The sequence below is a fragment of the Amphiprion ocellaris genome, chromosome 3, assembly GCF_022539595.1.
Source record: "Amphiprion ocellaris isolate individual 3 ecotype Okinawa chromosome 3, ASM2253959v1, whole genome shotgun sequence".
NCBI classification, from domain to species: domain Eukaryota; kingdom Metazoa; phylum Chordata; class Actinopteri; family Pomacentridae; genus Amphiprion; species Amphiprion ocellaris.
The window spans coordinates 39882970-39892597 of NC_072768.1; the positions used below are offsets into that span (position 1 = coordinate 39882970).

The window sequence follows — 9628 nt, forward strand, 5'->3', positions numbered from 1 at the left end:
TATTGTGGGATGTTTGAACAGTAAAACAGCAGCAGTTTAATGTCTGTGACAGAGTCCTAGAAACAGTCATTGTTATCCCGGATGTGTTTCTGTTTTCAGATAATTCACCAGAGAAAAGTTTGAAAACTTCCTTCTGGGTAAACTTTAAGGCTCATATCTGCATGTTGGTCGCTGGTTGGTCAGAACAAAATGTAGCAAAATAAAAACACATTTTGGAGGATTTTTAAAAATTTTTTGATGGATTTTCATATGATTTTGAATAAATGTTGAGTCCACTTGCACAAAGTTTGACAACTTTTGTACACATTTGGGTAATCTGGGATGATTTGAAGAAGTTTTTAAGTAATTTTGGAAAGTTTTTGCATTATTAAACAATTTTCAAGTAATTTCGGACGATTCAAACGACATTTTGAACAATACTGAGTAACTTTAAATGTAATTAAACTTTTAAAAGTGCATTCTGGGTAAACTTTAAGGCTCATATCAGGAGGTTGATAGCTGGTTGCTGCATCTGGTGGTTGTTTTCATTGACTGGATGGAACTTGTTTTGGGAAAAAGGCCAGTTTCCTGTCTGAGTCGACACCAGAGCGACTGAGTAATTAAGAGGAATGTAACTCGTAGATTGTTGTGTAAGACTTGGATGATGTTGAAGGTGGAGTAAAACCAAACTCAACATCTTCCTGTTCCTCCCTTCAGCCTACACAATTTCAAAACTGGAACAAATGCAGTAAAAATGATCACTGGTGGATGTTTTTGTCAAAGTAACAGACCTCTTATATGAGAAAAATAGTGTATATTTAGGGAAAATTGATTAAAATATTAAAATAAACAACTGAACAAAGCACAGTTTTTGGTTAATTTTTACGCCAAATTGACTTTATAGATGTTTTTTTCTCCCTGACACTGATTTAAGGACAGATTCAGATCTATTTTTAACAGAGCTGCTGATAATTCTACTATTAAATGATTAAAAGAGATCATCAAACTATTTCCTCTGTTGTTTTCTGAGACTAACTGGCTGGAAAATCACTCTCAATGTGACCTCGATGTAACGTAACTCAGCATTAAAGCAGAATTAACGCCTGGTGGTCGAGTTTCCCTGCTGAGCATTAAAGCTGCAGTTTACGTCCACGTCTCATTAGATTTATAATAAATGTAGTGAAGACGGTGGAGAAGTTCTTAAATCTATTTTTTACTGAATTTTGTAAAACAATTTCTATTTTTTTTGTAAATTATTGCTTTGTTTATGGATAATAACTTAAAATTACAGAAAAAATGTATTAATTTCTATGTTAACTACATTAAATTGTAAAAATCGTAACATAAAAATCTGTTTTTATGAATGATAATTTATTCTTTTACACTGTATAATTACATTATATTTTACTGTATATAAATCAGCAAACGGTATCATTATTTTACAGATATTTGACAATATTTACTATATTATTTATTTTTTAAACAGTACATTTTTTAGTAATAAATACATTATAATTTACAGGTAACAGCTACAAAAATTATGGAAAACATATTAATTTACACATTAAACATCAATAAAACAGGCCCAAACTATAAATAATGATAAAAATATGTATTTTTATAAACAGTATTTTTTCCTTTTCTAACCTTTTGACCATGAATCTATGCAATTTTTTTTAATTAAAAAGTGTAATTTTATGTGTATTAAGAATTTTAAAAATGGTAAACAATTTAATAATTTTTAAAATGTTATCTCACACATTTTCCCAATGGATAATAACAACTTAAAATCACAGAAAAAAATTCCACGGTAACTTTACATTAAATTGCAAAAAATCTAATGCAAAACAAATTTCACTGTAAAATGACACCATATTTTACTGTATATAAATCAGCAAACAATATCATTATTTTACACATATTTTCCATTATTTAAAAGAAAAAATATGTGTAGGTAATAGCTAGAAAAAAAACACAGAAATAAAAAAAACTAGTAAATAAAACAAGTACAAATTTAAAACAATCCATAAAAATAAAACTATAATTAAAAAATGGTCAAAACTGTAAATAATGTTAAAAATCTGTATTTTTATAACAGTATTTTTTCTTTTAGAACCTTTTGACCATGAATGTTTGCAATTTTTAAAAACGTATTTAAATAATAAAAAAAAAGATTTTACTTATATTTGCTGTTTTCTGAAAGTAACATGTATATCAAAATTTTAAAATGGTAAATAATTATGAGTTATTTTACAGATTTCCCTGTTCTATTATTATAATATTTAGTAAAATCATACGAAACAGGTATTAAGTTTCATTTCAAAATAATAAGTCTTGGTTATATTTCTAGTGTGGGCTCAAATCGAGGGCCAAGATCACCTCAATATTTTTAAAATTTCTAAACACGGTTTTAGAGCCGATGCTGCAGTTTCTCTCTCTGAGTTTCAGTATTTTATTAATTAAGTCAGTTTTATCCTGGTTGAGCTGGAGAAATCAAAAATACAGTGAAAAAAGAACATTGGTTGCGAAGAGACTCTGATGTAAAGCAGAGTGTCGTTGGTGTAAATGGTGATGTTTTTAATAGGCACAATGAAAAGTTTAAAAAGTTTAAAAAGCTTAAAAGATGTCGGACCTAAAATGAAACCCTGAGGAACACCAGTGTTCATTTCAGAGCTTTTAGATGAATAGTCCTTCCGTGTTTACTAAAAAAAACCCTTCATCTCTAAGTGGATTTGAAACAGAAAAACTGGACCAGAGGCCGAACAAACTGCCTGAAAGAGCAGAGCTTTTCGTATTAACCACACAGTTTGACCACAGAGTGACACCAAACACAACAAACCGTGTCAGCAGCTCAGACAGACACTTTAAAGCCTTTAATCGCTGCAGCTCAGCAGCTTCTCTCACAAAATCTGCTTAGTCCTGGCAGCCGACCGTCGCTCTGCAATCTAACACCAGTGTCGTTACGGCGGGACGCTTTATCAGGACGCTGCCTCACATTTGCTTTCCTTTAATTACGACAAGCAACACGAGACAAATTATCGTCTTGGCAGCGTTTATGAGGATACCGAAGCTCCATGAGTCGGACGGCAGAACTCAGATCTGGATTTAAAGTCTGAAGAAAGACGTCCAGAAATGACAATAACTGACAGAAGGAGTCAGTATTATAGCGTCGTTTTTGTTCGTAACATCTCCTGAAGTCAAGAGATGATGCTTGTCATCGGGTTTATCCACAAATTACACTTTAATAAGACAAAAGCAAAACAATCCTCAGCCTAAACAACTAAAATGTGATGCAAAAGGACCAAAACTGACGCAAAATGGACATGAAAAGATGCAAAACAACCAAAATGTGACAGACAATAACTAAATGTGAGAGAAAATGACCACAAAATGACACAAAACAACCTAAATGTTACACAAAACTACCAAAATGTGACACAAAACGACCAAAATATGACAGAAAATGACCAAAATGTGACAGAAAACAACCAAAATGTTACGCAAAACAACGAAAATGTTACACAAAACAACTAAAATGTTACACAAAACAACCAAATTATTACACAAAACAACCAAAATATTACACAAAGCAACCAAAATGTTGAATAAAATGACCGAAATGTTACACAAAATGACCAAAATATGACACAAAATGACCAAAATATGACACAAAATGACCAAAATGTGACACAAAACGACCAAAATGTGACAGAAAATAACCAAAAGGTAAGAGAAAATAACTAATTGTGAGAGAAAATAACCACAAAAAGACACAAAACAACCAAAATGTTACACAAAACGACCACAATGACCAAAAGATGTAAAACCAAACAATTCCATCCATCCAGATGTCACAGTTTAGACTGAATCTGTTTTTTTTTGTTCATTTTCTCGATAACGTAAGCATCAGTATTATGGGATGTATCTAGTGTGTGTGTGTGTGTGTGTGTGTGTGTGTGTGTGTGTGTATAACATTGTGTAACCAGAACTCTGTAAACACACAAACGTCTGACTGCAGATGATTTATGAGTCTAAATAAAGACGCCGCGGGACGTTCAGTCACGAGGAAAAGTACAACAACATACTACATTATACTACACTGTACTACATCATACTACACTGTACTACGTTATGCTGCACTGTACTACATTATACTACATTATACTGCACTGTACTACATTATACAACACTGTACTACAATATACCACATTATACTACATTATACTACACTGTACTACACTGTACTCTGTCTATTAGTGTGTATTAGTGTGTACTAGTGTGTACTAGTGTTTATTAGTGTGTACTAGTGTGTATTAGTGTGTACTAGTGTGTATTAGTGTGTACTAGTGTGTACTAGTGTGTATTAGTGTGTACTAGTTTCTATTAGTGTGTACTAGTGTGTATTAGTGTGTACTAGTGTGTACTACTGTGTATTAGTGTCTATTAGTGTGTACTAGTGTGTATTAGTGTACTCGTGTGTACTAGTGTGTACTAGTGTGTATTAGTGTGTACTAGTGTGTACTAGTGTGTATTAGTGTGTACTAGTGTCTATTAGTGTGTACTAGTGTGTATTAGTGTGTACTAGTGTGTACTACTGTGTATTAGTGTCTATTAGTGTGTACTAGTGTGTATTAGTGTGTACTAGTGTGTATTAGTGTGTACTAGTGTGTACTAGTGTGTATTACTGTGTACTAGTGTGTACTAGTGTGTATTAGTGTGTACTAGTGTGTACTAGTGTGTGACTCAGTGCTTATTGTTGGTTGTAACAGGAAGTATCTCTATGGTCAGATTTATTCCCTCTGGTCTCGTTTCTCTTTAAAACACGAATGTTGTTGTGTTTATTGTGTTTGTTGTGTTTATTGTGTTTGTTGTATTTGTTGTGTTTGTTGTGTCTGTTGTATTTGTTGTGTTTGTTGCGTTTTTTGTGTTTGTTGCGTTTGTTGCGTTTGTTGTGTACACGTCAAGATCATATTTTAGTTCCATAAACTTCATTTCTAGCTGGAAAACTATGACCTTCTACCGACGTCTTTTCCTGGTTCCTGAACGCAGCAGCAGATTGAACGAAACGACAGAAACACAAACACAATAAACAGCGGCTCAGAGAACTTTGAAAGTCGACAGTCAAAGATTTAGTTACAAACTCACTAATGGGCTTGAAGACGTAAAAAAATCACCAAAATGACTCATTAACCAGAGCCAGGAACTGTAAAAACAGAAAGATTTTCAGCTTTCCTACGGTCCTTGAACTACTCGTGTGAAGCTCTGTCAGAAACCAAATCTAAGCTTATAATCGTGATATTTATTTTAAAAAATCCCCAAAAATAAAATATTTGGCCTAGCTGGAATCTGTAAAAATATAAAATTCTGTGGTGCCTGAGGAAACCATGAAGCTGTTAATGACTCAGCTCAGACCAACAGTGACATCACAAAAATTCAAACATTTTTATGTTAGAATAAAATATTTTATATTCGTCCTATATGGCCAGCTGTTGGGTGATTATATATACACATACATATATATCTATCTATCTATATACACACTTGATTTGTGGTAAAATAGGCTTTCATCATATAAAGTAAAAAAGGGGCTTTTGTAATAATAACAATAAACAAAAAGTCTTTTAAAAATTATTTATCATTATTATTTTTTCTATTATTACTATTATCATTTTATGCAAACGAAAGTCTTTTTAACTTTATTTTTAACTTTATATGATGAAAGTCTATTTTATCACTGGAGCAATTCAACAAAACAAGTTTTTTATATATATATATATATATATATATATATATATGTATGTATACTGCATATAAATATATGCAGTATATGACATCATATAAATGTTTTCATGTTTTAAGAAATTTGATTTTAATATATTTTGTTCAAAGAAACTCCTTTTTTTACGTTGCTTTCAAGTAATCACTCATATTACTTAAATGTCCTTAATTTTAATCAACTTTTCTCTATTTTACTCTCCACTTTATCATTTTTCTTATCTGTTTGTTTATTGCTGTTTTAATAAATCAGTTTCCTGTAACTTTATCTACCAGTGCTGTTTTTTATTGATTTAATCTCATTCTGCTGGATATTATCTTCTATCTTTCTTCTGTTTCTTCTGTTTCTGAAATCCTCCTCAGGCCTTTTTTTGGGTCAAAAATATCTGCAGAACTCACTGAAGATGTGATCCAGATGGAAACGTGATTAATCTGATCTCAGAACAGTTTCAGTTAACTGGTGATGTTTCTGTGTGGATCCTGGTGCAGCTTTAAATCTCTGGTTTTATGATCAGACTGAGACACCAGACGGCCGTTATCTGCTCTGAACGCCTCCAACAATCAGCTTCTATCAGCTGCATGTTTAACCAGCAGTTAAACGCAATAAACTGATTCTAATACAGAATCTAAAGAACCTGTTGCTTTAAAACTGATTCCAACAGAGAATCTAAACCTTCTGTTGATCAGCTGGAAACGAAACGCTGCTGGTTTCTGTTTTTCTCCTCCAACAGTTTCAGTATTTCGGCTGCAGATGTGTTAATTATCTGCTGGTTTTTATTTCTGCTCTGAGGCCTTTTTATCCTCGATGAAAATGACGACGAGCAGAACAAAGATGCTGCTGAGGATCCGAACAGAAGAAGATTCAGTTTGATTCATCGCTGACATAAGAAAAACAACCTGAAGACGTTCAGAGCTGCAGAGGAAGAAAGTCGACTGAAATTTTAGGGGGTGAATAGAATAGAATAGAATAGATTTCAGTTGCTACAGCAGAAAGACTAAAGTTCCCACTGCCATAAATATAGGTAAATACGCAAAATATGCAGTAAGTAAAAATAAACAATAAGAAAAAAATATAAAATATGAATTGCACAACAAGAAAAATGTAAAACACACAATAATAAAACCCAGCTGTGCCTTGAATCCCTCCATATTTACTGCTTGGTTTCTATAATATCCGTCTGCTGGTTCCAAAGATCAGCGTCAGCATGTTAGCGTCTCTCAACGACACGCTAACATGCTGACGCTACAAACAAGCTAGCATGCTAACACCTGCTATCAGAGGATTTAAACACAGATGTCAATTACAGTTTTTAAAGCTCAGACAGTTCAGCTTCAGCAGACCTACAATTAGTTTTCTAACGTTCTGATTTATGGTTCTGCAGTGGGAACAGACTGTCTGGAGGTGAAAACAAAACAAAACAAAACAAACTCAGTAAAACTGAAACTAATTTGTCTTTTGTTACCAGTTAATTTAGAATTGATGGACCAGTAGGACAACAGTTAGAACTTCACTATCACTTCACTATCAGTAATATTTACTGTTAAGATTAGCAGCAATAACAACGAATTCAAGCTAATATAGCATAAGGTTATTAACTCAACATAAAGTCAGCTAGCTACCTATTTCACTGATGCTTCACTAAGCTCATATAGCATCAATTTACTAGTGTTATAAAAAGTCAACTAGTTAGCTAGGAAGCTAGTGCTACAGCAAGTTAATATAGTGTTATTATAGTGTTATTAGTTTAACAAAGTCAGCTACTTAGCTAGGAAGCTGATGCTACAGCAAGCTAATACAGCTAATGTTATTAGTTTAGCATAAAGTTAGCTGCTGTGTGTTGTCTTCATCATTTCTGAAACCTCGGCAAACTTCATCTACTAAGCTAGGGTTAGTTAATGCTACAGCAAGCTAACATAGCATAATGTGAGTGTAATATAATGTCAGTTAGGTAGCTAGTGCTATGGCCAACTAATATAGCATAATGTCATTAGCTTAACATAAAGTTAGCAAGTTAGCTGTTGTGTGTTGCCTCAATCATTTCTGAAAATGTCAGCAAATGTCAGATACTTAGCTAGGTAGCTAATGCTGTAGCAAGCTAACATAGCATAATGTTATTAGTTTAGCATAAAGTCAGCTAGTTAGCCTTTAATACAAACAATAATAAATGTTTGCTGCTGTTTACCAATTATATTATTGTATTAGATGATGGTATATAATTTATCACAAATCTAATGTTACTACTCTTGCACACACATATTTCAGAGAAATATTTTATTTTTGGTCACATTAATAGATAACTCCACTAAAAAAGTTTATACATGTATATTCTTTTAAAAACAAACAAAAAAACCTGAGACCTGTTTTGTTCTGTTATAAATTCATAACACAGTCAAAAAGTTCCAAAAACTTAATGTGATATTAAAATAGTCTTCTTTATACTGATTTTAATTCAACCATCTGCCTTTAAAATACAGATTTAAACTAACATTTACTCCAGCTGCACCAGACGTTAAATTCTATGTTATTTATTAATCACACAGTAAAATCCTACCAGAGGTGTTTGTAATGAACAACTACAGAAACCAGTTTACTGAACCACAAACAGAATGAAACCGATACTGCTCTGTTGTCAGAACAAACCGTCTAAAACTCTGAGCTTTAAATCTGCTTGTTTTGACGTCTGTTAGTTCTTAGATCTGAATCAGAGGATAAAACTCTGAGCTGCTCCTTTATTTACTCATTTACAGTCACAGCTCAGGACTTTTTAACCGCTTGGCTACATGTAGATCCTGTTTAACAGCTGGGAAATATAAAAATATACCTATTGAGGCCTTTAAATAAAGGTCAAGGGGATTAAAACTGCTTTACTAATAATTACCTTGAGATTTCAGTGACAATACAACCTGATAACACTTCAAAACAGCTGCAATGTTGGAAATATGAGCAAATAAATGCAGTTTAATGGTTAAAACAGTGACTTAATGGGTCAAAGTGAATTAAACACTCAGAGACCGAACAGTCAAAATACAAACATATTCTTCAACCAGCAGATGTTTAAGAAGCAGTTTTAACCCTTTTAAGAGGTCTTGAAGCTAATTCAGCATATTCTAATAAGATCAGCTAGTTGGCTACCTTGCTGTAGTAGTAGAGGATAGCTTAACATAAAGTCAGCTAGGTGGCTAGTGCTAATGCCAGCTAATTAAGCATAATGTTGCCAGTTACACATAAAGTCAGCTAGTTAGCCAGATATCTAATGCTACAGTAAGCTAACATAGCAGAATGTTATGTTAACATAAAGTCAGCTAGTTAGTTAGTGATACCATCTGCTAGCATAGCAGAATGTTATTAAGTTAGCATAAAGTTAGCTAATTAGCTAGGTAGTTTGTGCGACAGCAAGTATATATAGCATACTTATTAGTTCAAGATAAAGTCAGATGGTTAGCTAAAGCTACACCCAGCCATTACAGCGGAGTGTTATTAGTTTAACATGAAGTCAGCTAATTAGCTAGGTAGTTAGTGCTACGGCAAGCTAGTATAGCACGCTGTTATTAGTTGAACATAAAGTCAGCCGGTTAGTTAGGTAACTAGTGCTACAGCGAGCTAACATAGCATAATATTATTAGTTTAACATACGGTCAGCTAGTTAGCTAGGTAGCTAGTGCCACAGCAAGCTAATGTAGCATGCTGTTGTTAGTTTAAGATAAACTCAGCTCGTTAGCCAGAGCTACAGTAAGCCAGTTTATCAGAATGTAATTAGTTTAACATAAATTCAGCTAGTTTGCTAGATGGTTAGTGCTATACTAAGCTAACATAGCATAATGTTATTAGTGTCATGTAAAGTTGGCTGGTTAGCAATGTAGCTAGTGCTACAGT

General features: G+C 33.1%; 1 protein-coding gene across 19 annotated transcripts in view; it reads right to left on the minus strand.

The window, feature by feature from the left end:
• ppfibp2b (PPFIA binding protein 2b) overlaps nucleotides 1–9628 on the minus strand; it is a 101965-nt gene that overhangs the window by 42055 nt on the left and 50282 nt on the right. The window lies entirely within an intron of this gene.